Genomic DNA, 18,170 nt, shown 5'->3' on the forward strand with positions numbered 1-18,170 from the left:
GTCCTTTCAATGTCCTACAGGAGCAAAGGTGCACCAAAATTTAGAGGTCTTATTCAACTCATCATTTAGTATTTTTTTTTTTTTTTTGAGGAAGATTAGCCCTGAGCTAACATCTGCTGCCAATCCTCCTCTTTTTGCTGAGGAAGACTGGCCCTGAGCTAACATCCGTGCCCATCTTCCTCTACTTTATGTGTAGGAAACCTGCCATAGCATGGCTTGCTGGCGGTGCCATGTCCGTACCCGGGATCCAAACCAGCGAACCCCAGGCCACCAAAGCGGAACGTGTGAACTTAACTGCTGCATCACTGGTGCAACCCTTCATCATTTAGTATTGATTAAAGTTTGCAGATTTAGTGAAGTTACATCTTAACTTTTATAGAGTTTTGTCCAGTAAAGATGCAAGTGATTTCTGTCCAATGAAGTAGATAACTCCATAGTCTATAGTTTCTTGCCCTAGTGGCTATTAAAAGGTTTGTGTCTAGTCCAGAAATTTTAGCCTAATAGTGCTTTACTTAGTTGCCTATAAAGACCTGGTTCCTTAAATGCTGTTTGAACCAGTTTTAACATCTCACTGGTTCCCTCAGTTATTAATGAGCAGAATAAAATCTTTGACAAGCGTTCATTTATATTTGTGTGAGTAATAACATAAAACATTCTGAAAATTATACTTTAAAGATTTGTTTTTTCATTTTTGCTAATGTCAGAAAAAGAGTAGGGGATCCCACTGTGAGTGGTGTGTAACTGAGTTGATGTAATTTCAGAAAAAAAGGAAAGAAATTTAAAGCAATTAGCTTTTTTTTTTGTCTTTTGGAAGAAGATTAGCCCTGAGTTAACATCTGTCACCAATCCTCCTCTTTTTGTGGAGGAAGCCTGGCCCTGAGCTAACATCCGTGCCCATCTTCCTCCACTTTTTATGTAGGACACCCACCACAGCATGGTTTGCCAAGTGATGTCATGTCTGCACCCGGGATCTGAACCGGCAAACCCCAGGCCACTGAAGCAGAACATGTGAACTTAACCGCTGTGCCACTGGGCCAGTCCCTAAAGCAATTAGCTTTTGCAGCAGCTCTTGTATGAGTTTGGATGAGTTTTTTTTGAAACAATAATTAAAAAATCATTCATGGACTACCTTCATGAACCATCCAGAAGTTTTGGGCCTCAAAATGACATCCCTAGATAAGGTCTGAGGCTTAGTCTTCTGGCCTGATGTGGTTTGATTCTCTATATCCAAACTGCTGTTTGACGTAGAGATTTGAAATGGTTCCATTTCAAATGAACTGTAGCGGATCCTAAAAATATCTGTTGAATGAAAGTTAACACTGAGAATCACTGTCCTCTCGAAGCCCAGGGTCACCCCTCTCCCAAGGCTTTCTGATTGGACCCCTTAGCCTTCACTTTTACCTGGCCCAGAAGTGAGTTTGCCATACTTCCCGGAAATGTGTTGTTAGCCCAGCTTGTTCCATGGGGTCCAGTTCTCTGTCCTGGCAGAGTCTTTGATTGATTCCAACTTACTCATTTTTCCCAGGCCAGAGCTTCCAGCATGGCCTATCATTATGATCACATCATTTATGAACAGACAAATGCTGACAAATCCAGGAATGTTCGGCATGTAACTCGGTTGATTAGGGTCAGATCGTGGAGGCAGAGTGAGGAGGAGATGGATGGAACAGCAGCTGGCCTCAAATTCTTCTCAGTTTGCAAAAATGACCAAACTTCATTCATGACTTGTTCCGTTATCAAAATAAAGTGACACAGCTTGACTCTATTGAGTTGAGAGCTCTTGAGCCTACGGTACGCAGAGAAACCTAAGGTCAAAATCCAGTAAAGTTTGGGGCCAACCTTGTGGCATAGTGGTTAAGTTCATGTGCTCTGCTTTGGCAGCCTGGGTAGGTCTGCGCCTGTGTTCTCAGGTTCAGATCCTGGGTGTGGACCTACACCACGCATCAGCCATGTGGTGATGGCTACCCACATATAAAGTGGAGGAAGATTGGGACAGATGTTAGCTCTGGGCTCATCTTCTTCAGGAAAAAAAAATCCAGTAAAGTTTTTGGAAACACACTGAATTGTATTCAATGCTCAAAAGGAAGTGTATCAGGGTTGGGAAAAGGCTGTAAGAGATGCCCAGGAAGTAGGTGATAGTGGTTTGGATGAGGCTTGTAGTAGTAAGCATGGTGAAAAATGCCAGATTCAACATATATTTTAGAAAAACAGCAGAAAGAACTTACTGATGAACTTGATATAGGGTGTGAGAAAAAGAGAGGAACTAAGATGACACCTATGTTTGTGGCCTGAGCAACTGGATAAATGGTGGTGCCATTTACTGACATGGGTTGGAGGGACGACAGCAGTTTGAGTGGAGAGAAAGCCGGTATTTCTGTTTAGGACACGTAAGTCTGAGATGCCTTTGAGACATCCAAGTAGAAACATTAGGACATCTGGAGCTCAGAGGCTAGATCCAGGTGGGGAGAGAAATTTGAGAGTTGTCATCTCTTTTGAACCTGTGGGACTAAATGTTAACCTAGGAAAAGAATGTTGATGGAGAAGAGAAGTCCATGAGAATAGGACATTGGGGATCCCCTACTTTCAGGTGTCTGGGGAAAGAGGTCCTGGCAAAGGAGGCTGAGAAAGAGGACCTCCGAGGCAAGAGGAAAACCAGGAAAATGTGGTGTCCCAGAGCCTAGCAGAGAAAATATTCCAAGGAGGAGAGTTCAGCAATGTCGAATGCTGTCGAGAGACTGGGGAGGGAGCGAGGACAAAGACTTGACTGCTCATTGGCTTTGGCCTGGCGTAGGGCCTCAGCAACATTGACAAGAATCCTGTCAGAGAGGAGAGAGGGAGGAAAGCCTGATGTTTACAGAGAGGTTAATAACATGGGTTTTTGAGTTAGCCAGATGACAATAATAGCTACCATTAGTTATGACTCAGTTTGTACCAGGTGTTTCACAAAAATTATCTTGTCTAATCCTCTAAACAACTCTATGAGACAGGTATTGCCATCATCCCCATTTATAGATAAATTGGAGTTGAAGTATTTAAACAAACTGACTAGTTTCACATCCCATCAGTGGCAAAACCGGGATTCAAACAGAAGCCGTTTGTCTTCAGAGCCATACCTTAATCATGTTGATAAACTATTCCTATGGCTAGTTGAAAGTCTTGCTGTCTTGCAGACTAGCTGTGTAAGTTTGGGTAAGTTACTTAACTTCTCTGAGACTTGGTTTCCTACATATTTCATAAAATGGGGATCTTATGTGCATAGAGGGTTTGTGAGCATTAATTGAGTTATTGTATGCAGAGCCTTAGCACAGAGCCTGACACGGAGCTATTATCTGGTACAACCCATTCATTTTGCGGATAAGGAAACCAGGCCCCAGAGAGGGCAGAGGACTTGTCACGGGGACATAGACGGTGTCAGAGGGAAGACTGTGTGAACGCCCTGACTTCTGGTCCAGAGCTCTGAACTCTGAGGACCTCTGACCAGCTATCTTTCTTGGGAATCCCCTGGTAGAGACCAGAATACTCTTTGATGCAGTCCCTGTGCGCTTGTGAGCCGCTCAGAATAGTCCCTGCTCAGGCAACAAATAACTCACAATGTCATTACCCGCCTGATGCCTTTTGAAGCAGCACCATTCCCAGGAGTGCTCTGTCACTGGAGTGACAATCCCTCATGCTGTACATCTCCCCAAAGCTGACACTCTGCTTTTGTGTTTTAAAATGCCCAAGACAGATCACAGAAGGTGCCAGCTCATTCCAGACAGCAGAAGGTATACTTAGGCTGTCCTATGGCTATGTGGGGGAAATGTCTGATCATATATATTCATTTTTTTCCTTTTCAATCTATCTCAGCTGTGGTTTGGTTATGAAGAAAATCTTCAAAGATAGAATTTGATTTTGGAGGGTTCTAAATCTGGGAGGTCTGCATGGTGACCTTGACTCCGAATGACGGATGGTGACTGTGGAAGGGGCTCAGAGAGTGGTTCAATCCGTAGCCTTTATACTTGGGGCTGTGGGTGACACTCTGTGAGACCCTTCAAGAGCCCCAGTGTGGTAGGACAAGGATGAGAGACAATGGGTCAGGAATCTGGCCTCCCGCCCCAGCCCTTATCAGAATAGCTCTGTCCTTATCTGCTTTACACACAAAACTTCATATATAGACTACTTTTTGGGAAAGAGTTTTGGTTTAAAAACCACTAATCTGGTCTAACTTAAAGATAGGGAAACTGAGATCCAGGCAGAGGAATAGATTTGTCCAACATAAAAGGGTAAGCCTGTCCCAGAACTTAGACTAGAACTCAATGTGACATTCCATAGGGTCTTTTTTCCCCCACTCAAAAGGGCTACAAGTTGAGTTTAATTGCAGTGCAGGCATCAGTAAACTTTCTGTGAAGGGTTAGGTCATAAATATTTTCAGTTTTATGGGCTATACAGTCTCTGTTGCAGCTCCCTGATTCTGTCCTTGTAGTGTAAAGCCGTGATAGACAATATACAAAAGGATAAGCAGGAGTGAGTTGTTGAAATCGCGCAGGTGAGGGCTGATGGGTCAAAGTTGGTACAATCTGCACAGTTCCTACTTCCCCACAGACATTCCAGTCAAGAAGGGTCTGTGTGACTAAATGGACATTTTTCCAAAGAAGATATTCAAAAGGCTGACAGACACATGAAAAGATGCTCAACGTCACTAATCATCAGAGAAACGTAAATCAAAACCACAGTGAGATATCACCTCATACCTGTTGGGATGGTTATTATCAAAAAGACAAGAGATAGCAAGTGTTGGTGAGGATGAAGAAAAGGGAACTCTTGTGCACTGTCAGTGGGCATGTAAATTGGTATAGTCATTCTGGAAAACAGTATGGAGTTTCTTCAAAAAATAAAAATAGGGGCCGGCCCTGTGGTCGAGTGGTTAAGTTCTCATGCTCTGCTTCAGCGGCCCAGGGTTTCGCTGGTTCAGACCCTGGGCATGGACCTAGCACTGCTCATCAAGCCATGCTAAGGTGGCGTCCCACAGAGCAGAACTAGAAGGACTTACAGCTGGAATATATGACTATGTACTGGGGGCCTTTGGGGAGAAGGAGAAGAAGGGAAAAAAACCAAGAAGATGGGCAACAGATATTGGCTCAGGGCCAATCTTCAAAAGAAAAAAGATCTATCATATGATTCAGCAATCTTACTTCTGGGTATATAACTGAAGGAAGTGAAATCACTATCTTGAAGAGATATCTGCACTCCCATGTTCATTACACTATTATTCACAATAATGAAGATATGGAGACAAAGTGTCCATTGACAGATAAATGGATAAAGGAAATATGGTGTATACACAATGGAATACTATTCAGCCATGAGAAAGAAGGAAATCCTGCCATTTGCAACAACATGGATGGACCTTGAAGGCATTATGCTAAGTGAGATGTCAGACAGAGAAAGACAAATACTGTATGATCTCACTTATATGTGGAATCTAGAGAAAACAAACTCACAGAAACAGAGAAACCAGATTGGTGGTTGCCAGGGGTGAGCATGGGGGAGGAGGAAACGAGTGAAGGTGGTCAAAGGGTGCAACCTTCCGGTTATGATATGAGTAAGTTCTGATAGGTGATGTACAGTGTGGTGATTATAGCTAATAATACGGTATTACATACTTGAAAGTTGCTAAGAGAGTAGGTTTTAAAAGTTCTCATCTCACACACACACAATTGTAACTATTTGAGGTGATGGGTGTGTTATTGTGGAAATCATTTTGCAATATATACATATATAAAATCACTGTGTTGTAAACCTTAAACTTACACAATGCTATATGTCAATTCTATCTCAATAAAGCTGGAAAAAAAGAGTCTGCACATACAATAAATGATGTGTGTTTGTCGCTGTAACTTATTGACTGTTGAGTCAGAGCTGGAGACTTGCATTCAATGCCTGTCTATTACTTCTCATTAGCTGTGTGAGTTTGGAAATGTCTTTTAGCCTCTCTGAGCTTCAGGTGCCTCATCTTCTGAGTGTTGATTATAATACCCACTACTAAAGATTGTTGTGAACATTACACAGGATTACATATTAAAGCTCCACTTTAAATCCTGGCCTGGTGGGGTAGTGGTTAAGTTTGTGTGCTCCGCTTTGGTGGTCTGGGGTTTGCAGGTTCGGATCCCGGGCACCTACATACACACCGCTCATCAGCCATGCTGTGGTGGCATCCCACATATAAAATAGAGGAAGACTGGCACAGATGTTAGCTCAGGGCCAATCTTCCTCATACATACACACAAATCTTATTTTTTATGTACAAATACATAGCAAAGTGTTTTTCTTTTAATATAAACTGAATTCTCAAAGAGATTAAACCTGAAGAGAGATGTATACTTACAGTGATGGGCACTGTTCTGAAAGTTGTAATCCACTGCGGAAATGGGGGATCATTTTGACATTTCTCATGGATCATCGAGATATACTCCAAGGCCTAAGAATAGATTTTAAGATGTCTCCTAGGCTGGAATTTTAATAAAGTGTACATTCCTTGTAAATTACATTGCTCACATGAAAATCTGCTATCCGCTGCAAATAGAGATTGCTGCTAACATCAATGCCAAACAAGGATTGTATTATTTTAAATTTGATTGATGTTGTGCTCTTGTGCATTTCTTAAAGAAATATAGTGAAGTCAGGTGACTTGATACCAATCTTAAGTGATACTTAGCAAGATGGTTATTCAATAAATATTTTCTCCTCCCACGTGTAGGAGGCACCCGTACAACTAAATTCAATTGCGTGCTGAAGGGTGTGAGTATTCATTTTTCCGAATTGTTATCGAGAGCCCAATTTTAATTTGTTTGCTATTCCTGTTAATACCAAGGCCTACTTAGTATATCCATTGAAAGTCCTTAAGAACATTAACAGGGAATCCTCCTAGAATTGCTACAGAGTTTTTAAATGTTTGTGAATTACCCTGACAGGCTTTTAGTTTTAACTCACATTAAGTAGATTTCATCATTACAAGAATATGTGCAAATTAAACTGAGGCCATTAACATCTTAAATACACTGCATTTTTTAAAAGAAAGAAAGTTTGAAAAAAATCCAGGAAAGGTGTTTGCAAAAGCAAAGTTGCCGAAAGTAGAGAAAAGAAACCAAATTTAACCATACTGATAAAGACACACTGATTGGGTTTACAACCAAGTATTGAGAAATATTATTTAGAAGAAAGTGCTTGCACTGGCAATCTGGGTTTTTTTTTGTAAAAACCAATCTGCTGACAGACAATTTATTATACGGTCAATCTGCCAAATAACAAATTCAAGAAATTTGTTAAATTTACTAAAAATGTGTGTATTTTAAACTGTTGGATGAATTTTTTTAAAAACAGGTTTAGAAGATTTGGGTGAAGTTTTAGGTGATCAGCTTTCATTTTGCCTTCCAATACATATATTTTTTTTGGCGAGGAAGATTGGCCCTGAGCTGACATCCATGCCAGTCTTCCTCTATTTTGTATGTGGGATGCCGCCACAGCATGGCTTGATGAGCGGTGTGTAGGTTCATGCCCAGGATCCTAACCCGAAAATTCTGGGCTGCCAAAGGGGAGCACAAGAACTTAATCACTACACCACTGGGCTGGCCCCTTTCCTTCCAATTTTAAGACCTATTCATCCTGTCTCTGCCCCAAGCTCCCCATGGCTGGAGCTCAGGTAGCAGGATCAGAGGGGAGCCCCTCGGCCGGAGGAAGGCCAAGAGAAGGGTCAGTTGAGAACACAGCCTGGGCTGTGGACCCCACAGGGGAGTTCCTAAGGAGCAGAGGACCAAGACCGGGGGCAAGAGCTGGGGCAGGGTAAACTGAGGGCAGAGGGTAAGGGTGGAGAAACCCAGAGTGTTGAGGGGCAGTGACGAAGAGACTGGGGGAAGGGGCAGACTGATGGCTGAGACCGTGGGAATTAGCCGGCGGTGAGAAGAGCCCTGGGGGTCAGGCCAAGATGAGCAGGTTCCTAACTAAGAAGTTCAGGCTCCCCACGGCCCTGCTCATGGGTCCAGTATGAATTGATGTAAACCCAACAAGTAGTTAAAACTGGTGCAAGTTTTTCATGATCTGGGAAACTCAGAAATTAATCATTTGGTGACTTGGCATTCAGTGGACTGACATTCATGTGCTGACTTTTATCAAACTCACTCAGCAAACTGGCCATTCAAGGAACTGGTTTCAGAAACCAGACTTGGCCCCACTTGGAGACTGCAAGGTGTGGTCCTGGCCAAGTCGCGCCTCCTCAGTGGGCCTCCCCATTGGAGCAGCTGGGCCAGAGCAGGAGAAGGCCCTTCTCCAGGGAGGCGGGTGTCCTGCGGGCAAGGCGGGCTCTGGGCCTTGAACCCCCACATCAACCAGGCCTGCTCTCTTTTACCATCTGAGGTTTCTTTGGGGGAAAAAAAAATGTTTCACTGTTAAAATCAACAGAAACAGGTTTTGAAAACCACTAGAAAGATGATCACGCACCCTTTGGAATTATAATGGTTACTGCTCTTGGAGTGCTTGCTATACCAGACACTGTGCGAGCACATTAAAGACATTTCTCCTTCCTCCTCACTCCCGCCTCTGAGGAGGGTGACTGCATCCTTACCTTGCAAATCAGGAAGTGGGCTCAGAGGGTCACCAAGCCAGGGTCTCCTGGGTCTCTGACTCTTTCTAGAAAACCACATATTCTAGAGTACCTTGGGGCTAGTTGCAAATGGCCTGGTGTCTCTCTTTTGAGGTCACTCATCTGGGGACTTTCCAGGGGATTTTATGGAGACTTTAGGACCACTTTGAAACTTGACCCTGACCTCCTTGTTGAATAGAGGCTCCAGCTCCCCCTCCTGAGCTTGGTCTGACCGCCCACCTGGGCTCTTACTGTCCCGGAATGGGTCTCACTGCCTCACCTTTGTGCCCGCTTCTTTCCTCGCTGTGTAGCCAACCCTTTATGACCCAGCCTCATTCCCATCTACCTGTGATGTCTTAAGTCAATGCACAGCACAGCTGTGGCACAAGAACCAACACACTGGTGAGCAAGTCCCCAACCAAGGTGTATAAAATTCCAGGTATGCAAGATGAGTAAGTCAGATAACAAAACTGGATAGGACACTTACAAACCTGGCGAGAGGGTAGATCTCGTGTTAAGTGTTCTGACCACAAAACACCAAAACCAAACAAACCAACAAAAACAACACGGAGCATACCTACCATGTTTTCAACATGGTGCCCAGGGACCAAGAGTTTTACCATTGCCGCCTTTCCACAGATGGGGAAACTGAGGCAAGAGAGGTGAAGTCACCTCCCGAGGCATGCAGCTAGTAAAAGGCAGAGCTCTAGTTCCAACCACTTATTGCTTCCTCACCTCTCTCTGCTGAGCCCCCACGCCTCTCTCCCCAGGGCACAGGGACCGCCATGTCTTCCAATTCGTCTGACTCTTTAAAAAACAGCTCACAGTTCTTTGGCTCTTCCTGTGGTGTATTTGCAATAGAAAGTTAGCTCTTCGGGAGTATATTTGTCCCTTCCCCAGTTAGCGTGTGAGGCTCCTGAGGGCTCTTTCCCTCATCAAGTCTCTCCAAGATGTCACCACAAACTGGGCACAGGCCTTCATGACGTTCTCGTGCACTGTTCAACCGGCACTGGAAGCCATTTCTCCCCGGCAAATTATGGCTTTTGGTTTGTTTGTATTGATTCCCACGGGGATTTGTCTTCTGTCCTGCTACATAAATGTCTTCACGGGATAATTGCTGCAGTGTTTCAGGGAAGGGTCATCCGTCCTCGAGTCAGCCCCCTTTCTTCAGCATCCATCACAGTTGTCTTCAAATGTTGGCAGCTCTGAGCCTGGACTGCTCTACCCAGCCTGCCCTGGGCAACCTCGTAGTCTCCCTAATACCAGTTCCCGTCTCCTTGTAACAAATTCTTAAGTGGCCAACCTTGTTCCATGGACCTTTCCTCAGAACTAACCATTGCTGATTTGGGCAAAGACTTAGGAAAAGACTTTGGGTCACATTTTTTTTCTTCGTAAGAATGTACTTTAACCAGTGGCCAGAATATGCAAGAGGAAGAAGTCAATGAGATCCATGGTGGCTGAGGGTGAGGAGACACTGTGCTTCTGATACAAGGAGGAGAAATGAGAACAGAATCCCCACCACTCTCTTCCTCATTGGGAAAACCTGCCCACGCTGCTGTTTCCACTGTGTGGAGAGAGTAAGAGCTCCCCAAAGTTGTCCCCATCCTAATCTCGGCAGCCAGTGAAGATGTTAGGTTACATGGCAAAGAGGAATTAAGGATGCAGATGAAATCGAGGTTGACAGTCAGATGACCTTAAAATGGAGAGATTATCCTGGATTATCCAAGGGCCCGATGTAATCACAGCATCCTTAAAAGTGGAAGAGGAAACTGGAAGAGATGTCAGAGAGATGGAAGCATGAGAAGGACACAGCTCAGTGTTGCTGGCTTTGAAGAAGGAGGGAGGGGGCCATGATGCAAGGAAAGCAGGCAGCTTCTAGCAGCTTGAAAAGGCAAGGCAAGGGATTCTCCCTTATCGCTTCTAGAAAGCGATGTACCCGCCAACACCTTGATCGTAGCCTGGTGAGTTCCATGTCAGACTTCTGATCTACAGAATTGTAAGCTAGTAAATTTGTGTTGTTTTTAAGCCACTAAATTGGTGATAATTTGTCACAGCAGCAGTAGAGAAGTAATACAGTCTATTAACCTTAAATACTCTCAATCTGTGAACCTTTTGTCAATCAGAGGAAAAATTCAGATTTTAGAGTTTACCTATTGTTGTTTTTTACGTTTAAAACAGTATCCTGGGCTGCCAGCCTGGGTGTTTCCCTTTTTACTCATTGTTCAGGGTGGAACTGCTTTCTAGTGGTTTTTAAATCTTGCTATGATTTTCTTAAGATGTATAAAACGTCAAGCTCTGATCAACTGGTCAATGTGCTTTTGCCTCTGAAAACTCTTTCAAACAGCAATTTTGTATTTGAACCAACTTTGTTAAAATTGCGAAAGATAGCATGGTTGCTAAGAGAAGCTGCCAAGGTGTTGCCATGGGAACAATTGTTTTAAATCAGGAATAACAAGCTCTTACTATAAAGAGCTAAAGTAGGGAAAGCAGGAAAGGTAGCTGCCCCTCATTACAGGCTCCTTAGTGGGAGAGGGCTTGAGGTTTCCGGCCAATTCCGTACATTTGGCAGACACTGCCCTGACCCTCTGTGAAGGGCGATAGTGATGCGTGGGTTTCAGATTCAAACAGATTTGGGTCTGAATTCCTGATTCACTCATGCCACCTGTAAGACCTAGAGTGAGCTACGGAACCGCCCTGGGACTCTGTTGTGTTAGTTATGAAATGGGGATTGCAATAATACTTGCTTCCTGGGGTGGTGTGATTACATGAGACAACATACACAATTTGTCTAGCACAGCACCTGGAAAGTAGCAAGAACTCAGCCCCTGATGGTGCTATTACGCTTAGACGAGAGACTGTTTGTGGTTGCAGTGCACTAGGTAGTTCCCCCAAGCCATCGTGGAGAAGGAGCTTTGCAAGATTTCTAATCCATCAGGCACTGATAAGTGGTTCTCTTGCGTGTGACTGGTAGGCAGCTCAATTACATATGACTCAACTTGAGTCAGCTGTACCTGAAGTAGTCTATACCCTGTACAACCAGCAAGTCCAGTGCTCCCTCACTTGGCTGTCCTGGCAATGCTGTCAAAGCTTCGACGAGCTTGCTGCCAGCTTCTGCCCTTCTCTCTTGGGGGACCAGTAACCCACAAAGCAACTTGTGACCTGCTGCTGGTTGAGGCACCAGCTTTGAGGAGCCCTGCTTTAGACAGCTGTGTGATCACATGGGGCAGCAGCTGTTTGTTCTCTCTGATTTCACCCAAGTGACTGGCCGGAAGGGCAGGAGACAAGGGGAGTGGGCCCAGGCCTGCCATGAGGAGGCACAGGGATTTTGAAGACTGATCGACCAGTTTTCAGAGATGCTACCATGAGGTGACAAGTCTTGACTGAGTCCAGTGAGCCAAGTGCTTGATGTGGAGCTGGGAAAGCCATGAAATGTCAGCTTGAACTGGGAGGACTGGGTAGGAGAGAAAGTAGAGGAGGACCAATTGTCAGCAGAAGGACCACAGGTGGACTGGGTGGGGTACAAATGGTGGAGAAGGCAGACTTGGGGCATCTCTGTGTATTCTTGGCTCAGCAAACCCAAGGGGAGGTGGTAGGATGTCTGAAAGACCTGGGTGGTCAGCTTAGGCCATCAGAAAAGCCCAACTCACCACCAGCAGGATCAGCCTTCTTATAAGACTGCGAGGAGAAGTTTCCATGTGGGCCCAGAGTCAGGAAATGTTATAGCTTCTGAGAGTAGTTGGTCTGTCCCGTCTAAAGGCAGAACTGTGCAGCTACTCAGGTGTCCCTTTCACACTGCCTCTGGCTGCCTTAGAGCCACGTGTGTGGCCCACGTGGAACATGTGCGTGGTCTCAGAGGCATGCCTGTTTCACTTCGACTCAGCCCTGGATCCATTTCATGTTCCTACTCTGGTTTGTGTTTCTCACTACACTTAACGAATATTCTGAAGTAAAAAGAAAAATTATGCTAAGCTTAATTTTTCCTCATTTTACAAATAATTTTTTTCTAATTACAAAATAGTATAATCTATTATCAAATATACCTATAGCTATTGTATATTTATAGCATACTAAAGTATAATATATGTATAATATAATCTATAATCAAAATATCATCAAAAACAACCTTATGCCAAGTGGAAAACTTCAACAAATACAAGAAAAATTCATCTCGAATCCCACTTCTATTACCATTTTGGAACATATGGTCCACTTTGGAGTCCCTACTGGAATGGAAACCAGTCTTTGGCCTTCTCACTCAGTGTTCCATGGACTTAATGGACCAGATGCTCAGGCTGGGGATGACTTCTAGAGAACGATTTCCTGTTGGAAATGTAATCGCATTTGGGAATAATTACTTAGGGCTTGACTAGGTACAGACCGCCTCCCCAAACAACAAGGAAACCCAACAAGGCCTGAACTGAAAGCTGCTCAACAATGGGTTAGTTTTTAAATGGTCATTAACTGGTTATTCAATTTCAGTGAATTCTGGAGTTTTCAAACAAGTCTATGTGGACGAATAGCCCGAGACTCGGATGGTAGCAAAGGTAAGAAAAAGAATATCAAGGAGCAATTTGATGTATGAAACAGCTGTTGAGTTGCATCTCTTCACGCTCTGAAGAGGAAGGGCACGGAAAAACAAATTCCTGAATAAGGCATTGTTTCACTTATTTAAACTTTTATTGGCATATAATTATGCAGTGCTTTGGAGCCTAAAGAATGTCAGAGGAACGTTTTCCTACAACTAAAATAATGAATGAAGCTGCATGCTGTACCATTACTTCACCTAGTCATTCAACTAAGAGCCTATTTTGTGCAAAGCAACAGGTGTCAAGATGACACATTCACCGTCTTTACCGTCAGTGAGCTACGATTCTGGTGGGGTGACAGCATGCTGCATTGTAATTATGTTTTGCTTCTCCGAGAGCTTCAGAAGCACACAGAAAGAATGAACTCAGGCAGCCTAGGGAAGCAGAGGAAAGGGTCCCTAAATGACCCAGACAGGGAAGGACTATGGGGCCAGCGGGCTGTCAAGGTAGTGAAGAGCAAACAGGTCAAAGGTCACGGTTGGAAAGATCACAATTGGTCTGAGTTGCTCTGAGTGTGGCTGAGGGTTGAATGGGACAAGCAGAGCGGGTAGTGGCCTCCTGCTTGCTCATCTCTGGGATGCCACATCGTCTTGTTTCCACACATTATTATCTAGTCCCTGCACTTGAGTCCTGCTATTGTACTCCCTGGTATGGGCTCTGTTTTCTGGGCTGGCTACAGCTGTGAAAGCATGGAAGAATTCAGCAGTTGGTAAGTGCTCAATAAATGTCAGCTATTTTTATTGTCAATATAACCAGCTGCTGTATTTCTATAAAGTCACAGCCACTTGAATTTGTGTAGATAGATGAGTATCTCCTGGAGAGTATGCACAGAAGATTTACAGCCAAAGGGAAGTAGTTCAACACTGGATTAAAGCTTTTAATTGTAATCCCCAGGAAGATCTCTTGGTGTGGCATCAGGTAAGAGACAGCACCGTCTCTCATGACAACTGGCTATGAGAGAACCTTGGCTTCTGTCTTGCTGGGCCCAGGGTCCCTGCTCAGCACTCAGCTCCCAGGGGGACAAGAGGCCAATGAAAACAGAGTGAGTCAGGCAGGAGTCCACTGCTGTGAGCTTCTAAATAGGAGACAGTGTGTCGTCACTCCCCCAAGCCCTCCAGCCAAGGGTGATTTCAAGGGCGAGCACGACATCCCTTCATTTCTTCCTTTTGTGGGGAATTGCTGATGTGTCTGGAATTGCCGCACTACAAACACACCAGGCCAGGATGCATAAACCCACAACATTTATGTTTTGACACGTCAGACCTTTGAGTTTAAAAACAGACTTTGAAGACTTTGAGAACCTGGCAATTAATCAGCACTCTCTGCTCAGAATGACAGCACAGAATGTTTTGCTGTGTCTTGGTACACAGATGGATATGGCTGGATATAATTATTTTTTCTCTATGGTACTCAAACACCCATTTATCTGATTCTCCCGCTATTTTGTAATGTTTATTTGGCATTTATAGTCCAGCATTGTAGTGAGTCTGCAAATCATTTTTAAAAAGTTGGTGCTGCTGTTATATTCATAACAACACCCGTTGGGTTTTTGACAACCACGAGATCAGGTTCTCAATGTCTTATAGTCACTGATGGACTGTCATTGACTGACAGATCTATGGTCTGGATTGTGTCCCTTGGTCTCCTGGTTTCAGTCTGAGCAAACAGCAGGGGCCTCGCACTTTAAATAGTGTCTTGGATTTACTCTGCACATTTGTTTCATTCCGTGGAAATTCTATCCTGACTTTGCCTCTCAGACTCATTTATTCCACACCAAGAGACATTTATTGAGCTCCTACTCTGTGTTAGACACTAAGGGTGTGGAGAGAAACAGGCCACCATCGCTAACCTCAGGAGTGACACTGGGACAGATAGACAGGCTTCTGAGCTGTGTAGAGGCACAGACAGAAGGCGGGCAGCCAGGCCAGTGACGGGTGGCCAACGCAGCTTGAGTAGTGAGAGAGGGTGTTAGGGAGACTTTGGAATACTCTCCTTCTTGGAAACTGACCATTTTCTGGTTTAAAATCCAGACAATATCATTTAAGGCAACTGAAGTTCCATTTTCTTCTACGTGTGAGACTAGAAAGAAGTTCGTTACACTTCGTGCCATTCAGGCAGGGTGGAAAGAACTTGGAACTTTTTGGACATCAGAGACTCTGGATTTGGTCCATGTTCCACTAGTCTCCTTTGTCAACTCATTAGATCCCTCTGGGCCTCAGTTTTTCCTTCTGTAAAGTGGTGATCATTAATATTGTTGTCAGGATCAGGTATAACACCATACATGTGAAGATTATATTTAGAAAAGCTTTGCGTTGTGACTAAATAGGCAAGACATCTTGCACATTTATGTATCACCAGTTTCTAATCTTTGTAAATATTGAAATTAATAAAATACAGTTTTTATTTCAAAGAATTGCTTCCTTCATAGTATCCTTTCCTGGTAGTTGTTACCCATTTCCTCAGACAATGGATAAAAAGTATAATTACTACTATTTTGGAAGAGAGGGCTCTTTGGATTTTTTTATTGGTAAAAAGGGCACCCCATGCTCTGAAATGTTGGGAAACATTGAAGATACAGTGGGAGGTGTTACTCTTAAATGCCAGCCTGTTTTCTGCTCTGTATGGTACATGAGCCTATAAATGATACACCGTTCTGAAACTCCCATCAGCTTGGAGAATGACCAAGAAGTGTCTGCCCAGCAATAGTAATCCACATCGTGCTTTTAAGCCTTGCTGCTCTAACTAGAGGGAACTCAGTTCAGAGGGAAATTGGCTTTGCTCACGTCCCATCTGTCTGGTTTGCCTCTGAGATGTCAGGAGGCAGAGAACTGGCACAAGCAGCACAGGTGAGCAAGACCCTGGCCAATAGACCCCCTTAGGAGCATGCTTATGGCCAGTCCTGGTTTCACAGTTTCCGTTTCCTATCTCTTATTTGTAGATTGTCATTCTGGACTAGGATTTTCAAAACACTCCTTTCACGACTCTCGGCGAACTCCAATGGTCTCCTAATACCTGTGTTGATGATCTCATCCTAGGGCGACCCCTGGACCTCCAGCTTGCTTGTTGATTTCTGGCACTGACCTGAATCCCTCTGATTAGCCCAGGCCAAATCATAGCATGTCCAGCATCAACCATCCTTGTCTGGAATCTCAGACAATTCATCTACTAACAGGGCTGGAGCTGTTATACTTTAGACCATGATATTCATCTCTCAAGACATAAATTCCATCTGTTCTTATATCATCTTGTATTGCAATCTAAGGCGTATTATTTAGTCTCTCTGGATTTCAGTATTCTAATCTGTGGAATGAGTCTATATCAGTGCAGGCCCTCCAGGAAACAGATGCCAAGATATAGTTAGAAGTGCAAGAGCTTTCCCTGTGAGAGATAAATAGGAGGAGCTGGGAAAGCCTTCAGACCGCAGTGATGTGAGAAGGAGAGCTGTCAGATTTGTATGCAGGCCTGAAGCCTGTGAAAGGAGAGGGGGAGGAAGGGAGAGAGGGTGGGAAGAGCTTCAGACAGTGCTGCAGCTCCTAGAGAGTCTTAGCCAGCTGAATGGGGAGCTCCAGCGCAGAGACTGCCCAGAGAGAAGTCTCCTGTTGGGGCAGAACTGGCCAGAGCCCTGGTGCCTCCTCCAAGCTCAGTCATTGACTGAGGGCTGTCTGAAAAGACTGTGGCTTCAGCCCAAATATTGCAGCTAGAGGCTGTCATCTAATTGCACCCCTTTGCCACGGAATGGCAAGTTCTTTCTTGAAAGGAGATCTGAATAGCATATCTTCATGGCTGCCATTTTATTTTTAAATAAGTGGCCAGAGCAAAACCATCACTAATGTTTTAATTCAAGCTACACCTATCTCTTCATAAGCCTCTTAAACTGGGTGAACATTTAAGCACAAGCACAAGGGAAAAAGTGCCATGTTTCCTGGAGCCAAGACACACTTCTCCAGAGCGTCTGAACAGTCTCACCAGGGTTGGTGTCCCAGACCTATGTTCCACTAGGAGTTGGCAAAGTTAGAGCCCCAGAGAGGAGACCTGGGAGATATGTAGCTGCACACAGATGGAGAGCAAGTTCCAGAGCAGCCTGCCACCTGAGGAGCTGCAGTTCCAGGAAGGGGCTGGAGAGGGGGCTGCTTCTTACTTCCCAGAAAGGTTCTCACACCCTCCTTGTCGCTCCTTTCCAGGTTCCTGTCCAGGTCCAACAGTCTACGATGCCTTAAGATCCTCACTGATTCCTGACTTGCCATTTAGGTTTTCAGAAATTAGATTTTAAAAAACAGAATTTGCTTTCACTTTTTTTGATGGTGCCTTTGAGGATGGGGTTTAGAAAGAGGCTGCATGGGCCCCAGGCCAGAAGGCACTACCCCTGAGCAGAACTGAGTCAGGTCATTCATTGGTGGCTCTGTAATCCCACAGCAGCTGTCTCACCTGCTATCCTAAGATTGACCCATGAATGTCCTGCTTGGTTCTCTTCCTCCTCTTCCAGCTCTTGGCATCATCCATTGATCGCCCATCTTTGAATCCAGGCTGCTCTTTCCTGTGTTACCACCTGGTGCACCATGCCTGCTCCTGCTTCTCTGCTATGATCTCATGTTGTCCAAGTTTCCATCATGCCATGCTCTAGTATCCTGTGTCCTGACACCCTTTACTTCTTCTGTAGCTGCTAACCTGCTATGTGAGAATCTTAGAAGGAGAAAAGTAATATTGCCTTGTTTGGCTTGATATAAAGCATTCAGTTAAAAAGGAGACGAGACTATGACTTTTAAAGTCTTGGATCAGGGCCATCGGAAAGGTGGGAGGGACAGGAAGGGAATAACGGTGAACAGCCATTTTGGATGCAAGGGCGCTAGAGCTGGGACATCTGCCATTCACCTTCATGCAGCAGTGCCAGGTTGACTTCGCTGAGTTGGCTGTTTGGGGGAGGGGCGCGTTTGTCTGCCTCTATACAGGATGGTGAGATGTGCCACTCAGAT

This window comes from Equus quagga, chromosome 7 (assembly GCF_021613505.1).
Source record: "Equus quagga isolate Etosha38 chromosome 7, UCLA_HA_Equagga_1.0, whole genome shotgun sequence".
Taxonomy (NCBI): Eukaryota; Metazoa; Chordata; class Mammalia; order Perissodactyla; family Equidae; genus Equus; species Equus quagga.